This window comes from Aotus nancymaae, unplaced genomic scaffold (assembly GCF_030222135.1).
Source record: "Aotus nancymaae isolate 86718 unplaced genomic scaffold, 86718_ANA_hifiasm-v0.15.2.pri h1tg000021l, whole genome shotgun sequence".
NCBI classification, from domain to species: Eukaryota; Metazoa; Chordata; class Mammalia; order Primates; family Aotidae; genus Aotus; species Aotus nancymaae.
The window spans coordinates 4153825-4173091 of NW_026988433.1; the positions used below are offsets into that span (position 1 = coordinate 4153825).

At 47.8% G+C, this 19267-nt stretch overlaps 1 protein-coding gene and 1 long non-coding RNA gene across 2 annotated transcripts in view; one reads left to right on the plus strand and one right to left on the minus strand.

Annotated features, from left to right (window-relative positions):
• The window catches only part of TMEM132D (transmembrane protein 132D), an 834368-nt gene that overhangs the window by 796666 nt on the left and 18435 nt on the right, over positions 1-19267 (plus strand). The gene's annotated exons all lie outside the window — the stretch shown is intronic.
• LOC135276214 (uncharacterized) lies at positions 2564-5877 on the minus strand. The gene is made up of 4 exons (XR_010343753.1): positions 5812-5877; positions 4405-4547; positions 4031-4126; positions 2564-2796 (listed from the first exon to the last, which is right to left on the minus strand). It is a non-coding gene; the product is annotated as an uncharacterized LOC135276214 (long non-coding RNA).

Below are 19267 nucleotides of genomic sequence, written 5' to 3' on the forward strand. Positions count from 1 at the left end.
AGTCATAGCAAGAAACTGGAGACACAGGTGGCAGACACAGGTGAGGCCCGTGTGTCACCTCTGCCTGGAGCTTGTGACGTAGGCGTCCCAGGCCCTGGCTTCCACCAGCCGGGACCAGTGCTCACTTGTCTCAACTGCCCAGTGTGCCTGGGGGCTCCTGGTGTCCACCCAGCCCTGACTTACCATTTCTGTCCCACTTTTTCATTCTGCATCCAAAAATATATCTTTATCATGGCAGGCACATACGTTCTACTTCATACACTCCAAGAGTCATTGTTTAATGAAACAGGAATATGTCTTGACCCCATTCCTCTTTAGTGAGAGATTTGTAGCCAGTTCCACTGAGTTCCACGATGCCTACACCGGAACAAGCACTCCCCTCTCATATCCACAGCCTTCTCGTTCTCCCAGAGCCAACCTCCATCCCAAAGACTTCATCACATCCTGGGGTCTTGATAGAGACACTCTCCCTTCTTTCCAAGTTCAGGGAACTGAAGAAGGTGAACTGCATGGTCTAGGAGGATAATCGTGTTGGCTGAGCTCAGAGGTCCCAGCAGGAGCCAGATCGTGCTTGTAGGTCCTGCTAAGAATTTGATGTCTTATCCTAAAGCAAGGGAAACAACTGGCGTGTTTTTAGACCATGTCTGAATAGTGACATGAGAAGGCACTGGTAGTTATGTGGTAAGTTCACGTTTTTTAAAAGAATGCTCTGGGCACTTTTGCAGAAATAAAGCAGCTTGAGCGAAATGAAAGAGGACGTATGTGAGCCCTGTGACCCTTTCCACACCCAGGCATATACCCAACAGAATTGCCTACGTATCTTTATCAAAAAAAACATGTACAGGATGGTTCATGGCAGCATCATCAGTCATAGAGAGAAACTGGAGACACCCACATGTCCAGAAATAGTAAAATGAAGGACTAAGTTGTGGTATATTCACACAATGGAGGGCTATCCAGCAATGAGAAAGAACAAAATACAACAACATAAACCAATCTCACAAACATCCCGTTCAGTAAGAGGAACTAGGACATCATGTCCATGTGGTGTGATTCCATTTACTCCAAAGTCAACAGCAGGGAAAGCGAGGTGGTGACCTTAGAAAGCAGGTTAGAGTTTACTCCGAGGATAACAGCCAGAGTAGTGGCTGGAGGGGCATGGGAGGGGCTTCTGGCAGGAGGACAGTGTTCTGGTTGTTGAAGGGGGTCTGGATTGAATAAGCTTGTTTGCTTCATGAAACAGCATTGAGCTGCACCTTCATGATTTGCACACTTAGCTGTATGCCATTAAAAGTTAAATAAAAATAAATTTAAAGTTTTTTACAATAATAGGAGGAAGGGAGGGAGAAGAGAAGAAAGGAGAAAAGAAAAGGAAGGGAGGGAGGAAAGAAGGAAAGGACGAGGGAAGGGGAGGGGAGGGAGGAGGGAAGGCAGGAGGGAAGGGAGGAGGAAAGGGAGGAGGGAAGGGAGAAAGGAAGGAGTTTGTAACCGTTTCTCAAACTTGACACCATGGACACTTGAGGCTGGGTAATTCTTTGTGGTGGGGGCTGTCCTGTGCATCGTAGAATGTTAGCAGCATCACTGTCCTTACTAACCAGATGCTAGTAGCATCCCCCTCCCTGTTGTTAACAATGGAAATGTCTCCAGACACTGCCATACTTCCCCTGGGAACAGGGAGCAAATAATTCCCATCTGAGGATCCCTGGCCAAGAGTGTATGCAATGCTGGGTTAAGCCCCAGGTATCAGGCAGGTGTACCTTCTATGCGTGTACAGCTAGTGTTGGGCTGGCTGCTGCTGAGGGCTGTCTGCACATGAGGCCAGAAAAGGAAAGTGTCTTGCCCTCATAGCAGGGGAAATGAATCGTCTGCAGGAACTTCCTGGAGCTTGCCTGGGTGGTGGTCAGAGGTCTCCTCCTGCTGAAGCCCTTACTATCCATTCTACCCTCTACCTGGCCGGCAGAGTCTCACTCTCATCTACGTGCTGGAAACTCTTGCTGCAAGCGGGCCCCTGGTCTTCTGTCAATATCAATTTCTTTGGAATGTCAGAGCTAAGAATTCCCCAAGCCATGTATTTCTCTCCTTCTAGAGACCACCCAGCCCTTTCCCACAGAGAAGCAGATGACTCTCATCTCTGCCCCTGATACTTGGCTTTCTTCCCGTCTCCTTTCTGTCTTTACACAAAGGACACTTTTTCAGTGGGGCTTTCACTGGCCGGTGGGTCCACAAACTCTCTGCCCTAGAACACTTTAGCATCCTTCGCTGCTTTATTTTTCTCCTTAGTGCCTGTTGCTAATGTGTCTTTTTAAGTGTATCTTATTGCTGATTGTCACGTGTCCCCCAGTGTGTAAGCTTGACGGAGGCAAATATTTTTGTTTCCATTTTGTTTCCTCTTGTATCTCCAGAGCCCAGATGTAATCCTGGCTCATAGTTAGTTCTGGGGAGATTTTTATTAAAGGAGTGAGTGAATCTCTAAGTATTTGAGACAGGAGTATTGCTGAACCTCAGGGGTTCAGCCTGGTTTCAGTTGCTCCCTGGACAGAAAGCCAATCACTGAGATGATGAGTATTGCCAGGTAAGACGGCTTTATTGCTGGCGATATCAGCTGAGAGACAGAAGATGAATCTTAATTCCGTCTCTCCAACTGGCTGAAGTTAGTGGTTTATATGGAATTGGTCAACAGTCCGCAGGTGCCTGGATAAGGGTTCTGATGTCTCGATGTCCGGATGCCATGATCCTGAAAGTTCAGTTTCATGATACTCTCTGGGAGAAAAGTTGGGCTGGTTTCAGAAAGAAGACCTTTAGAGTAGAAGTAAAAATATTTGGCTCAGAGGAAGAAAGAAAACCACGTCAATTACTACATCATTACGTCATCTTCCCTCAATAGCAGTAGCACAAAGACGGCAAAATATTGGGACGATGGGATACTTCAGACAGTAGAATCAAAGTGGCTTCTCCCTTCAAACTCACAGCAAAAAGAGGCTCAGGACTTCCTTGGGTCACAAGGAAGAGAGCTTTTCCTTTTATTCTCTAAGCCAGTGCTGTTCACCAGAACCTTCTGTGATGACAGTGATGTTCTGAACCTGTGCAGACCAATATGCCAGTCCCCAGCCACTGTGGCCTCCGGGCACTCCAAGTGTAGCTGGTGCAACAGAGGAACTAAATCTTTAATCTACTTAATTTCAATTAATTTAAAATTACAGAGCCACATGTGACTACAGCTACTCCCTTAGACAGCACAGGTCTAAACTCTGGCTTCTACACAGGCTCAAAGCCTGAGGATTCTGCCTGTCTTTCCCAACTTTTCATGCATTCGCCACAGAATGCATCCAGGCAGGCCTCACTAATGAACCTAATCTTTGTCACTGTTAGAATCCTCATTTGCAAGCAACAGAAAGCAGCTCTGGCTGATTTATGCAGAAATTGGATTTATTCAGTTTATTAAAAGGATATTGAATAGCATGAATCTCCAAGGGGTTACAAAACCAGGTAAAGAGGCTATGGAGCCAGGAATGATGTCAGAGATGCAGCAGAGACTTTTCTAGTCCTGACGCTGCCACCCCCGTCCACCAGCAGTGAACCACCGGCATCACGGAGAGTATCGGGGACCCCCGACTGCTGGTCAGGATCTCCACACCACCAGGGCCACCCTTACTGGATACGTGCATTAAATATGTAATGCTGGACTGCAAATATGACACGAAGTCGTGTTTGAAATGCACATTTTGGACAGCATTCGTGTTAGCCTGGTAAAGATTACTGACTAGCGTCGCTAGGTATTAAGCACAGAACCCTCCAGCTCAAAGGAACCAGCAAAAATAGGCTTCTGTTGAGAAGATGGAGAGGAAGGGAGGTTTCCATGATCAGTTATCACCCGCCTTGGAAAATGAAGTCAAAACTGAGCCATTCAGAAGCGATGGATGGATGTCATCTTTGTGAGAAGCACTCATTTCTACCCGTTCTTTATGGAGTGCAGGGATAACAGAACAACTCCTCCTCTGGGCACCAGATGGCCCACCCATCAGGCACTTACAGCGATCAGTGCAAATGAGAAGCAGTCCATTGGAATGCACGTTCTCTGGCCTGGCTGAGGAGTCTCCCTTAGCAGGTGTTCCATTTTCTGGGGCTGCTGTAACAGATTACCACAAACTAGGTCACTTTTCACAGCAGACAGCTATTCTCTCACAGTTCCAGAGGCCAGAAATCCAAATGAAGCTGTGGGCAGGGCTGCACTACTTCCAAAGGCTCTAGGAAAGGATCCTCCCCGCCTCTCCCAGCCCCGGGTGGCTCCAGGCGTCCCCTGGCTTACAGCCCCATGCCTCTTCCTCCCTTGCTGCCCGTGGGTTTTGTCTCTCTCCTATGTGTCCTTCTGGAGTTTTTAAGTCAAATATGTCTGCGTGGCCTTACTTGCCCCTGCACTATGGCACTCTGTGTAGATTGTGAAGGACTCCCTCCAAGCACATAAACCCTTTCGCTACCGAGTCAAAGGGAGGGCTGGGGCTCCTGAAGGTGGCAGAGGGCTGCACATGGAGGCTGAGGGCAGTGACAACCTAGGAAGCAATAGAGAAGAATCCCCATCAGCCGGGATGGTTTTTGCAGTGGAAGCTGGGCACACAGCGGCCCTCCTGTATTGCCTCTGACTTTTCCACTTTGAAATCTGCCCTGGTGATCTTACATGGGTAGGGAGGGCACTGGCTGGCTCCTTTTCAAAGCTGTGTTGTGATCCAGAGCTCACGGAAGGTGCTTGTTCTGCCAGCACCCAGTGACTCCGATGGAGGGTCACAGGCCTGTGGAATGCGGTGTGGCCCTCAGGCTGATCTGTGCCAACAAGGAGAGGCGGGGCAGAGCCAGGGGCTGGGCCACACATGCTTGGTCCTTCCCCTTGCAACTGCTCTTCCCCCTTCTCTCCTTACTTAGGCACCTCATGGGGAGGGGGGTGACTATTAGTGGATTGCAGGTGCTTCTGGGGCAATGTGTTATATTTTCACTTGCTGGTATATAGTTTTCTTTATCATTATGCATACAACCCAATTTATATGTCTAATGTTCATTGGTATATATGTTATATGAAAAACTCAGAGAATTGTTTAAAAGGCTTAAGAGTGACTCACTTGAGGTTAACAGGAATCAAAAAAGCTTCATGGTCCAAAGGAATGAATCTCTAATGGAGAACTTTCTAAATTGTGGGGAGGGAGGGCAGACAGGTAGTGGAGCTGGCTGTTTGCCTCCTTTGCCCCTGACACTCACATTGCAGCACCTGGGGAATCCTCAGAATCCATGAGCATCTTCAGAAAGCAGACAGATTTAAATGCACCAGAGATTAATTGAGGACAGCAGCTGTGAAGGATAAAGAAAGATGGAGCAGGAACAGGCTGAGCTTCAGGATGCGATGCAGGTCTGGTCCCTGGGAAAGGAGGACGGGAAGGAGGGAGAACTGGGCAGGAAGTCCCTGACTGCGGGAAACGCTGGGAAATCTCGGACAGCCAGGCAGGAAGTGTGGCCACAGAGGTTGCCCATAGAGGAGCCTCATATGGAGTCCCAGCAGCCTCCCTGCACCTTGATCGTGCTTGGACACTGGCCAGGTGGCTTCTCAAGGCCCCTGAGGACAGAGGCTGTGGTGAATGAATCCCCTTCTGGTGACTCCCTCTTGAAGGGACATTTGAACAACACTCCCCCGTGGCTGCCACCCTACACTGCTGCGTAGACCTCATCAGACTACACCCGCCAGTAGAGAGAGGATTGTCAGTCCATTTTCATGCTTCTGATAAAGACATACCCAAAACTGAGAACAAAAAGAGGTTTAATTGGACTTACAGTTCCACATGGCTGGGGAGGCCTTGGAATCATGGCGGAAGGTGAAAGGCACTTCTTTCATGGTGGTAGCAAGAGAAAAATGAGGAGTAAGCAAAAGCAGAAACCCCTGATGAACCCATCAGATCTCGTGAGACTTACGATCATGAGAACAGCACGGGAAAGACCGGTCCCCATAATTCAATTACTTCCCCCTGGGTCCCTCCCATAACACGTGGGAATTCTGGGAGCTGCAATTCACATTGAGATTGGTGTGAACACAGCCAAACCGTATCAGAGGGTGACTGCATGAATTGGATGTCTGCAACATGCAGGCAAAAGTCTAAGGAGTTTGCCTATATTCATGCATTTACTTTTAAACCACCCAGTGAAGTTGGTACCATGATTATCATCCCCATTTCGCAGAGGAGGCAACCAAGGTACAGGGAGGTGAAGTGACTTGGCCAAGGTCACGTAGCCAGTGAGTGAAGGAGCTGGAACTATGTTAACGCCGGACACCAGATCCAAAGCCTAGCAATGCCTTAGTTTTGTCCGGAAGGAAGAACTCACACAGCCATTCAGGCTTGGAGTCTCTTCCTCCTGCAGAAACTCTGAACATATCCTGTTGGTGTCTCCTAACACCATTGTGTTTTTGCCATCCTTATTCAAAAGGAGTTAATTGTATTTATGTTCAGTGATAGTTTTCCATCTGTGGTCATAGTACAAATTTGTGTTTTTTACATAAAAAAAGAAATTGATTCTTGAAGTCTGGTTAATAGCAGGCAGCCTAGAGCATCTAGGGGTAAACAGATGTTTGCAACTTTCTTTGAAATGAGTCATAAAAGAAGATGAAAAGAGGGCTGGGGAGTGGACAGATACGCAGTAGAGCAAACACAGCAGAATGTCACTTAGAGAAGCGAGGCAGTGGGTATTGAGTGTGCACTGTACAATTTATTTTTCTCTATGGTTAACATTTTTCGTAATAAAGTCTTGAAAAAATAATCAAAATGTTGAGAACTCGAGACGACATGTGGGTATGGTAGTAATTCCGCAGGTAGACTGAGCCCTGCTGAAGTCCGGGAAACACTGCATACATGTGAGCGTCTCTAGGTAAGAGCCAGGGAGTGCTTTCCCAGAATTGGCAGAGGAGATAGAAGAGTCTGAATGAACCAAGTGGCTCAGGGTGTTCCCTGGCACCTGAGCCAGCCTCAGTCTCTGGGTAGGATCCGCCTGAGCTGAGTCACTTTCCTGCTGCTGAACGTCACAGCCACGACCTAAACAGGACTGGGGGCATCGTCTACAAATACGTTGTCCACTATCCCAGACTTTCAGATCTGAGTCATCTTCCCAAACCCAGGAATGCCACCAAGACATCAGGTCAAAAACTAAAACAAAATAAAGCAGGCCGCCTGTCGTGGACCCACCTGCCAAAATCAGGAGGAAAAGGAAACTTCCAGGAAGTTTTCTAGGTGTGACAGGGTGAGCATGGAGCAGCCAGAGATGCTCAGCGTGAGGGTGGTGTTAGTTAGGAGAGAGCCTGTGAGCGCCAAATGCTGGGAGATGGGAATATTCTGTAGCAACAAGGAATTAGTCTAGTCTTAAGAAATAAGTGCCTTACCAGTTGGTAGGCACAAAAATGCTGCCAATGCTTGTAGATGAACTCTGCCTAACAGTCACTGAGCACATGCTACGGATAAACTACTCAAATTCCATTTCCCAAATTCCAGCCATAAGGACTCTGCCATAGTTGAGGACCATGTATTGTTATCAATACTTGTATTGATGCATTCACCTTTATCTCATCATTAGCGGTAATGCCGTGAAACCGTGGTTTTGATATCTAGGTATATATTTCTTTAAAAATAAAGTAAATTCTTAACTGTTAAAGCAACACATAGCTGTGTCCTCAGACATAATAAGCTGGCATTCATTATGTTACGCATTCGTTATGAATTATGTTCATCGCTAATGCATATAATGAACATATGTTCATAACTAATGCACGTAACGAGCGCCAGCTTATCATGAATAAGGACTGTTCCAACCATATTGAGCCACTGAACATCACGGTAACCCTAAAGTGCAAGTGCTGTTATTATCCCCATTTCACAAGTGAGGGGACCAAGGCAAGGAGAGATTAAGCGACTTGCTCAACTGTAGCCACAGGGCTACCATCGGGCTTTGAACCCAGGCATCCGGCGCCAGAGCCTGTCTCAGAATCTCTGCACTAAGCTGCCTTATGCTCATCCACCCCACAGAGTCAGGTGTGCACCAGCAGCCACACTTGTCTGTGAGCTGAGAAACACTCTTACGAGGTCACCAGAAATCAGACAAGCTCTTGCTCTCCTAGTCCAACACCCTGCTGCCCTCTTTGAGATGCTGGTGAGGCTTCTTTCCCTAGAAGTCAGAAAATGTCACAGATCTCTATCTGCAAAGCCAAAGAAGGCTTTCTACTCAGGAACTTGCAGAGGGTGGCTTGGCAGAAGCAGTTGAACCGAAGCCATTTGATAGATGGTCTCTAGGAAGGAGTTGGTGGTTCTGTTGGTCAATAAATACTGAGTGGGAATAAGTCTTATGCAGAAGTCCCAGAATGCCTTGTGCTTCACAGTCTCCCAGGCTGACCATCAGACCAGAGGGGGAGCCCAGCGTGTATAATGCAGGAGGGTTTCTTTCTAGAAAAATGTTAAGAATGAAGGTCCCATGAAGCATTTGGCAAAAGAGCCAGTGGTGTGATAATGCAACATTATTTTCCACTGTTATCAAGTAAAGTGCATCTTCCAGAAGCACTATGCATGGTTGAGCAGGTTGTGCACTGCAGGAGTTGGGCGGAAGGCTACCGTCACACAGATGTCCAAGTCTGGAAGAAGCAGCCCTTACTCCTTTCTGAGAACACCTTGGATGATGGCCTGGCACCAGCATGGGCATCCTCTACCAACAGGATCCACTGGCACAGGGGCCGACAATGGCCGTTTCCTATCACCTAGGAGACTGCAAGCATGGAAGAGGCTGTGGATGACCTCTTCAACGCAGATGAGCCATCCTGTGGTTGCTGTATGCTGATTGCAATCACACAGACAGAAGGTCAGGGTGAGGGTTGATGAAGAGAGGAAAGCCGTGCAGAGGAAGTCTGACTCATTCCCACGGATGTGGAAGAGAAATACATTGTCTGTGATGCTCCCAGAAGCGTCTTCCCCGCTCTAAGGCACACAGGTTTGCTCTGCGTCTCCCGCCCTGCCGCACCTCCAGACAGGGTGAATGAAAATGCAGTCCTGTTTGCTCAGCTGTCCACACTCAAAGCAGAGGATTCTTTTCCTCTTCCTTCCTCCTGTGGCCTCCCTTTGGTCACTGTGAGGCAATAGCAGTGACCACGATGTGATGACCCAGTGCCCTCTGCAGACCAAGATCTGGGGAAGGTCTGTGTGTGACGTAGGGACCTTCAGGGATAGAACATTCTGTTTAGAGCCACAGATCTCAGTAGAAACATAACTGTCTCCACACCCATGTGTTTGGCACATCTTCGGGAGCGCTTATTTTTCAGAAGGGTTAGGGCATACTCTTGCATTTCATGGTCAGAAGTCAGAGGCACTAAATGCCCTGCAATGTCCAGGACAGGCCCATGGGACAAAGAATTGAGCTGTGTTCTGGCCGGGTACAGTGGCTCACACCTGTAATCCCAGCACTTTGAGAGACTGGGGCAGGAGGATCACTTGAGTCCAGGTGTTCCAGACCAGCCTGGAAAACATGGTAAAGCCCTATCTCTACAAAAAAAAAAAAAAAAAAAAAAAATGAACCAGGTGTGGTGGTGCACACCTGTATTCCCAGCTACTCAGGAGGATGAAGTGGGAGGATCGCTTGAGTCCAGGAGGTCAAGCCTTCAGTGAGCTGTGAATGCGCCCCTGGACTCCAACCTGGGTGACAGAGTTAGACTCTGTCTTAAAAAATAATTGCCCTGTGTTATTCACAACTTGTAACTGTCCCATCAAACTAGCGGGGAAAGCTGTAGTTCTCGGCACTGTAGTGGTGACCCTCCAGGTCAGGCATCCCCTGGGCAGTGATGGCTCAGTACCCCAGACAGCCTTCATGTTGAGGCACCTACATCGTGGGCCTCCTGGGTGTGAGAAGAAGACAAGAAGGGTGTGCACTGGCTCTTACATGTTTCCAATCAGAGATGACACCCATCATGCACAACCACAAATGTTTCACAAGTGCAAACTCAGGGAATATTTTGTCTTTGTTATAACTTTATCGAGAGTTGTTCCTCACACTGGAAAATCTCTTCAGCAGCGACTAAGTGTCAACGTGTGTTCAGTCTGCAGCATTTACAATGACTGTGAAGAGACGTTTTCTCATGTGGTCATGCTCAAATGGCATGTTGAACTATGCATCATTAAATTATAAATGCATTTTATTTGATTTGATATCCAGTTAGAGCATTATATTAATCTTAATAAAATTACCTTGTATGTACGTGATGCTATTTGTGAATTCCATTTCAGCGTTGTGAAAGAGGAGCTTGAAAACATTTGTTAAGCGATGGAGATATCATGTCTGATAGGGCTGCGGGCCACTGGTTTCAGAAACTTCCTGTTTGTTTTTCTCGTGTGATAGTTTCAGAAATTTGGTGCCATTTCATCATTCCCATTAGAACTCTTGCACACGAATTCTCGCTTTTATCCATTCACGTATCACCTCTTTCTTGTGTGCCTACTATATGCCAAGTGCTGTTCCAGATGATACAGTGGATAAACAAAACAGCTAAGGTCTTGCCCACCATCTCAATTAGTCAGGATCAGTTAGTGATGCTGAGGTGACAAACAGCACCAGAACCTCAGCATCCTTCCGCAACATGCCTCTGTTGCTCATGCAAAGACAGCAGTGGTGACTCTCCAGGGCTGACACCCACATGCAGTGACAGCTCAGCATCCCAGACAGCCTTCGTGTTGAGGCACCTACATCGTGGGCCTCCTGGGCAGGCGAAGACAAGAAGGGTGTGCACTGGCTCTGGAATGTTTCCAATCAGAGGTGACACTCATCACTTCTCCCATGTCATTGGCCAGAGGACGCCACACGTCCGTACTACACGTAAGGAGATGGAGCATGCCGTCCTCCAGTGTGTCCGAGGAGACCTGTACCTGGTCATTCTCCACCTTCTCCCAGCCCACAGATGCCTTTCAGGTACGGTGACTACACCTGATAACGGCAGTTTCCATTGTATTCATCAGAGTGTAACCAAGAGACGGAATCTGCGTCAGTCATTTGTACAGAGAGATTTTAACATAAAGAATTGTTAACTAGATATAAAGCTACTAACTCTATAACCACAAGGGGAAAAGGAGGCCTGGGTGACACCATGGAGCCTGATGCGTAAAGCAGCCACCACTCCTGGTGCTGAAGCAATGAAGAGGAGATGGGAATTACCCAAACCTGGAAGCTTACAGATGTCCTGTGGGTCTGGGAACCCCTCCAAGGAGAGCTTGCTGCTCAGCTGATACTGGCCCCTCCACATCTGGGCGTGGAAGCCAGTCCTCCGAGGTGGGGGAACTGACTGGCTGATGGTACTGGCCGTGAGGGAGTGAAATGAGGCTGGTTCTACAAGTGCTGGAGAAACTGTGAACTGGATCCCGTTGCTGCTGTGGGAAAGGGCTGAGGCTGTGCGGTGAAGCAGGACTTCCGTAATGCTCATGGGAACAGCAAGAAGACAAGGAGCCCAGGAAGAAGAGATAAAGGAGCAAATCCCTCCTTCTTCCTCCAGCCCGAGGCCTCCTTCTGATTTCCCTCCCTGGAAGAGCCTGAAAGAAAACAGCTGGTCAATCAGACATATGCTGATTTTATGGGGTCACAAAACAGAGCATGGAAGGTGGATTTGGAGCTCAGAGACAATAACTGCTTGTCCTGATGTTTACTTTTTTAAATGTGCTGACATGTATGCCTCCTGTGTCTCATTTCTACAAAACAAAATCCGGTAATTGTTTTGGCGTATGCTGCCACACTCCGTTTACGGTTACCCTAAATGTGCTGGGAAATGCAGCCTCTGTCTTCCCAAGACCAGAGCCTTGATTCTGCAAAAGTTCAAGGGATATAAATCAGAAAGTGGACATTTAGGTCGAATATGAAGCCCTGTTAACTTCATCTTCACTTTCACAGCTGGTTCGGTGTCAAAAATATTTTATGATCCCAAAGAAAAGAAAAAGATCTTCAGAGTTTTCAAAAGTGGATTGTGGGTTTTGTTTCCAAGGAATGTTAGGTTTAGAGAAAGTTTTAGCAAAAGGAGAAACAAAGTTCAATGCCTGCTAGCCGAAGAAATGTCAGTTCATTTAGAGATTTTTTTAAGGTTTCCAGTTTTTCCTTTTTATCTTTATTTTTGTCTATACATTTGTGCATGTGTGTGCGTGTGAGTGTGCACATGTGTGCATGTGAGTGTGTGCATTGCATGTGTGTGTACATGCATATGCAAGTGTGTGCATGCGTGTGCATATTGTGTATGTATGCATGTGCCTGTGTGTGTGTGCATGTATGTGTGTGAATGTGCATGCATGTGTGCATTGTGTGAGTCTGTGTGTATGCATGTGCCTGCATGATTGTGTGTGCATATGCAAGTGCGAGTGCACATTCATGTGTGAATTGTGAGTGCATGTGTATGCATGTGCCTGCATGTGTGTGCGTGCATATGCAAGTGTGTGTGTGCATGTGTTTGCATATTGTGTGTCTGTGTGTATGCATGTGCCTGCATGTGTGTGCATGCATATGCAAGTGTGTGTGCGTGCATGTGTGAATTGTGTGAGTTCATGTGTATGCATGTGCCTGCATGTGTGTGCGTGCATATGCAAGTGTGTGTGCATGTGTTTATATATGTGTCTGTGTGTATGCATGTGCCTGCATGTGTTTGTGCGTGCATATGCAAGTGTGAGTGTGTGTGCATGTGTGAATTGTGTGAGTGCGTGTATATGCATGTGCCTGCATGTGTGTGCGTGTGCATGCATATGCAAGTGTATGTATGCAGTGCCTGCATGTGTGTGCATGTGTGCATATGCAAGTGTGTGAGTGTGCATGCATGTGTGCATTGTGTGTATGCATGCGCCTGCATGTGTGTGCATGTGTGCATATGCAAGTGTGTGTGTGCATGCATGTGTGCATTGTGTGTGTATGCAGTGCCTGCATGTGTGTGCATGTGTGCATATGCAAGTGTGAGTGTGCATGCATGTGTGCATTGTGTGTATGCATGCGCCTGCATGTGTGTGCATGTGTGCATATGCAAGTGTGTGTGTGCATGCATGTGTGCATTGTGTGTGTATGCAGTGCCTGCATGTGTGTGCATGTGTGCATATGCAAGTGTGTGTGTGCATGCATGTGTGCATTGTGTGTGTATGCAGTGCCTGCATGTGTGTGCATGTGTGCATATGCAAGTGTGTGTGTGCATGCATGTGTGCATTGTGTGTGCATATACATGTGCCTGTTTGTGTGCACGTGTACATATGCGAATGTGTGTGTGTGTGCACATGTGTGTGCATGTGCGTGTGGGATTACAGGTAAGGACTTTTCCAGCAGGCCCAGAAAGAGAAGACTGAGTCTCTGCATATGCAAGACTCATTTGCCAGTTCACTGGCCTGCTTCACGATTGCAGCCCATTTACTCTCCTTTGAGCTCCTTGGGGATGAGAAAGATATCAAGAGCAAAGAGGGAAATGGACTAAAAAATGCCCAGGCAAAGGTCATCTCTGCCACCTTCCCTGTCTCACTCCCCAAGTGCCTAGGCTGTCATGGAGCTGCCTTGTTTCCATTTGCATTCCATTCCATGGAGAGGGAGAAAAAAAACAGCAGCTTTGAATCACAAATTTTATCACATACACAGAGAAGCGGGGGATTATGACTCACGGTGTCCAAAAGACCGGTGTTTTCTCCATATTTTCAAAAATATTGTTTGCATGTAATTGCTTTTATTTATAGTCAGAAATACGTCAAAGGACCTGGGTTGCTGTCACCGTTTTTCCTCCTATTTTCCACGATTCCACTATCAGTACAAATGCCATTGTCCCTGGAATCTCACTGTCCTGATAAATGAACTGTCACGGCCTGGGTAGAAAAAAACACAGCACGAGGTAATGAAACAAGCAACTACCTTGGAGTGAGAAAGCCTACCTCCAAACCCTAAACCTGCGGCTTAGTAACTAAGCAACCTTGGGAAAGGTAGCATATCGTTCTGATTCTGAGGAGTTTCAGTTTCCTCCTGTGGACAGTTCTCTAACCTGGAATGCTGGGTGTGGAGCCAGCTGGGGTTGTTGACTCTTTCCTTGCCAGGTGCTCGCATTCCCAGGGGCTGGCAAATGTAAGTGCTGGTTGAAGACAAAAGGGAGGGGTGGGGCCTCCAGTAAGTGGAGATCACTGAGCTGGTCCTACCAGCTACCAAAGCCAAGGTGACACAGCTCTTCCCAGCTCTGCCGTCAGCGGCTTTGGGTTAGCAGCATGAAATCATGAGTGTTTTTACTACAGGAATTGGTTTATACACAGAGCTGGTTGTTAAATATTTACTGGCACACGATTGCCTTGAAGCCTGCGTCTTGGTAGTTAACAGATTTTCAAGAGAAATACAGATTCTTAAATGTGAAATGTTCCTCTTCTATGATCCTGAGTTTGTTAACCTTACCCCACATCCAGAGAATTGCAAGAGCTTCTGGGCTCGAGGCAAAGAAGCTGCACAGGGCTGTTTGTTGGAGGCCTTGCCAGGATGAACCAATGGACCGTGGGCGCTGTGAAACTTAGATCCCTGCCACTGCCTGGCGCCACAGAGCTTAGATCCCTGCCACTGATGGGCACCACAGAGCTTAGATCCCTGCCACCACCTGGCACCTCAGAGCTTAGATCCCTGCCACTGATGGGCACCACAGAGCTTAGATCTCTGCCACCTCCTGGCACCTCAGAGCTTAGATCCCTGTCACTGCCTGGCACCTCAGAGCTTAGGCCCTGCCACTGTCTGGCACCTCAGAGCTTAGATCCCTGCCACCACCTGGCACCACAGAGCTTAGATCCCTGCCACTGATGGGCACCTCAGAGCTTATATCCCTGTCATTGCCTGGCACCTCAGAGCTTAATCCCTGCCACCACCTGGCACCTCAGAGCTTAGATCCCTGCCACCACCTGGCACCACAGAGCTTAGATCCCTGCCACTGATGGGCACCACAGAGCTTAGATCCCTGCCACCACCTGGCACCACAGAGCTTAGATCCCTGCCACTGATGGGCACCTCAGAGCTTATATCCCTGTCATTGCCTGGCACCTCAGAGCTTAATCCCTGCCACCACCTGGCACCTCAGAGCTTAGATCCCTGCCACCGCCTGGCACCACAGAGCTTAGATCCTTGCCACTGCCTGATGCCACAGAGCTTAGATCCCTGCCACCACCTGGTGCCATAGAGCTTAGATCCCTGCCACCACCTGGCACCACAGAGCTTAGATCCCTGCCATTGATGGGCACCACAGAGCTTAGATCCTTGTCATTGCCTGGCACCTCAGAGCTTAGTCCCTGCCACCGCCTGGCACCTCAGAGCTTAGATCCCTGCCACCGCCTGGCACCACAGAGCTTAGATCCTTGCCACTGCCTGATGCCACAGAGCTTAGATCTTTGCCACCGCCTGGCACCACAGAGCTTAGATCCCTGCCACCGCCTGGTGCCACAGAGCTTAGATCCCTGCCACCACCTGGTGCCACAGAGCTTAGATCCCTGCCACCGCCTGGTGCTGCACAGCTTCGATCCCTGCCACTGACCCCCAGACAGCTGTCCTTTCCCCAGCGCCTCCCTCTAGGATTTGACCCTGAGCATTTGAATTCCATTTCGTTTAGGTTTTATTTAAGTTGACCTTTTCTTTTCATAAACGGAAGGTACTGGCCAAGGGAGTCTTAGACGATAGTTTTCTTAACTAAGGAGACTTTCTGCATTGGAAGCTCTCCACAGAACCAGCAAAATGGCTCATTCAAGTCCCTCAGCCTCAGCCGCCTCATCTGTCAGGTACAGCCAATGCCTTCATTCACTCAAGGAAAGATTATTGAGGCCTTACTACATGCCAAGCATTGCTAGAAGATAGAATTGGGCTGGATGATGTTTCAAAGTAACTTTGTCCCCAGAAAGAGAAGTTCTGAACATTCACTACCGTCCTCAGCTGACTGCATTGCATCAGACATAAAAACCCACGGTGGGAATTCTCTGAACTGACCTCAGATCACCACGAGGCACGACTTGGCAGCCAACCCATCAGCCTCTCAGACGCTCTCCAAGTCTTCTGCGACTTGCTGGGGTCACCTTGACCTTCAGTGACCTAATGAAATTGGCTTTGGCCACGTGTGGTGGCTCACATGCCTGTATTCCCAGCACTTTGGGAGGCCAGGGTGGGCGGGTCATTCGAGACCGAGAGTTACCAGCCTGACCAACATGGTGAAACTCCGTCTCTACTAAAAATACAGAAAATTAGCAGGGGCTGCTGGTGGGCACTTGTAATTCCAACTACCCAGGAGGCTGAAGTGGAAGAATTGCTTGAACCCAGGAGGCAGAGGTTGCAATGAGCCAAGATAGCGCCACTGCACTCCAGCCTGGGCAAGAGAGAGAGACTCTGTCTCAACAATAATAATAATAATAATAATAATAATAATAATAAAATTTTAAAAAAGAGAGTTTGACTCCCACTTTTAATGGAATATAATATCTATCCTTTCCAGTATCTTACAGATTTATGCCAAAGTGGGATCGAACATAGAAAAAGCTTTCCTAGGCTGGGCGCGGTGGCTCACGCCTGTAATCCCACCACTTTGGGAGGCCAAGGTGGGCGGATCACAAGGTCAAGAGATTGAGACCATCCTGGCCAACATGGTGAAACCCTATTTCTACTAAAAGAGGTGGTGCGTGCCTGTAGTCCCAGTTAGGAGGCTGAGGCAGAAAAATCGCTTGAACCCCGGGGGTGGAGGCTTTGGTGAGCTAAGATCGAGCCACTGCACTCCAGCCTGGGTGACAGAGCAAGACTCCATCTTAAAAGAAAAGAAAAAGAACAAGGTTTCCTAAACTGCGTCTTGCTGAGAATTCCTCCACTCATTCATTTGCCTGCAGACTGGATAGAGCCACGTGGAGGTGGAATTGTGCTGATTTTCAACATGGCCACCGTGTTAACGGCAGTTGCTGCTGGTGGGCTGAAAGGCCCCCATGTGGCCCCTCAATCTGGCCTGGCTTCCCTGGGAGGAGGCATCTGGGGGGCTAGTGTCCCAGGAACATACATAGGTGGGAGGTTTTTCATGACCTGGCACCAGAAACCTCAGACTTCTATCAAATTCTATTGGCCACATGCAGGGGACTAAAGGAAAATGTCCCTCTACCCTCTGAAGTTTTGCCAAAAAATCCACTCACAAAAGGCAGATTCATAGGAGAAATGGCGTACACATTAATTAGCGTGCATGGAGAGAAAACCACGTGTTGTTACCCCCCACCTGACACAATAGGGTGAACAGGTGGCTATGTACCCTCCGTCTCAGGGGATAGGAAGATGGGAATGTGTGGATGGTTTTAGAGCGGTAGTAAATGATTTTTAGGGAAATTCAATGGGCTTAAGAACGGACGGTGGCCTGGGGCAAAGTCTGTAGGGCCTGCACAGCAGGAAATGGTTTGTAACAAAAGTCTGTCCGGCTGTGTAGACAGACTTCCATCTTTCTTCCTGCAATATGAATTCAGTGGATAAAAACTCAGGGAAAGCACCAGAGGCACTTGTTTTCTTCTGGCGGGGTCTGGGCTTTAGGCAGAAAAGGGAACCTCAGAGAACTTCATCCTGCGCTTCAAGGGAGACAGAGGACGGAGAGAGGGTTGGAGGGCGATGGTGGGAAAGTCAAAGAGGCCTTGAGCAGCTTCCTCAGCTCAGCATGACCACGGCGCATATTTTGAGATGTCGGTTTCTGAGCCCCAACACCAGCAACTCACTCAGGCCAGCCCAGATTCAAGGCGAGGGGATTAGACTCCACCTCTTTAGTGGAGACGTAACAGGGTCACTTTGGAGAGGACGTGGGCAGGCAGGAGAGACTGTCGTGGCCATCTTTGGAAAATGCAGTCTGCCACATACGTTCACCTCCCAGAGTCTCAAGGTTCTTCATCTAGAAAAAAAGGAGATGTCATACCAGCAGCCTGCCAGGGCTGTTGTGAAGGACCGTGGGGTCAGTGGAGTTTAAATACTGCTTTATCTTACTGTAAGACCCACTTCTTGGTAGCGGCCCTAGAGAAACAGGCATTTGTGCACAAGCAGGTAGGCACAGGGACATTTGTCACTGCGTGGTTTGAAAAAGCAAACTCCGTGAGATTGCAAGCCCCACAATCCATTTCATCATCAGCATTTCTATTATTCGTATGAATTTTGATGCCTGGTTGTTCCAGCAGCACTTTCTGGAAAGGCTGTCAAAGACTTTTCCTTCATTGTGTTGCATTTATGCAGGTCTGTTTCTGGGCTCTCTTTTCTGTCCTATTCATCAATTTCTCTGTTATTTCACCAGCGCCACATTGTCTTGGCTATTAGAGCTTTCTAGGAAGTCTTGAACCTGAGTAATGTCAGCCCTCTGATTTTATTCTTCTGGGTTGCATCCTCACAAAAATTAACTTACAGTGGGCTGCAGAACTCAATGTGAAAATGCAAAACAATAAAATTCCTGGAAGATAACACGAAGAAAGTCTAGATATCATTGTGTTTGGTGATGGCTTTTCAGATACAACACCAAAGGTGCAATCCATGAAAGTAAGAATTGATAATCTGAACTTCATTAAAATTGTGAATACGAGCTTTCAACCTGAAGGACACCCAAAAGATGTGTTTTTGACATTCGAATTATGTTGAGTTAAAGGTAATTAATAAGAAGCAAAGGCAGGAAAGTTCTCTGTACCGTCTCCTTTCCTACCTAAAAGGACGATATAAACTCTCCTTGCGGGAGATGATTCTAGACTATGATTAGCCCAGAGTTGACACGAGAAGAAAGATGTGCAAACAAACCTGTCTCCAGCAGTTTCCCCCAGGTATTTACCCTCCTGTAGTTTCTCAACCATCGGAGGCCTAAGGCCATTTCCCTTCTGCTGTTATTTCTCTGTAAAATTATTGTTCTTTGTGGAAGATGCTACATCCACCCAAATTTCAGTCATCTCTTTGAATTACTCATTCCTAAGTTTCTTCCATGGATATAGGCAACGTCAATGTTGATAACTTTGTGTTTTTCTAAAAAAGAAAACTTTCTGTTCATTTACAGAATCCCCTCATCTGTCTAACAGAGTCATGAAAGCTGTGTCATGGAGCTTAATCGAATCCATTTACAAACAGGGCTTAGAATACTGGTTCTTCACATGGCCACAGGGAGGGGAACATCACACACCGGGGCCTGCTGGGGGTTGAGGGAACTAGGGGAGGGGTAGCAGGGGGTGGGGGATTGGGGAGGGATAGCATTAGGAGAAATACCTAATGTAGATGACAGCAAACCACC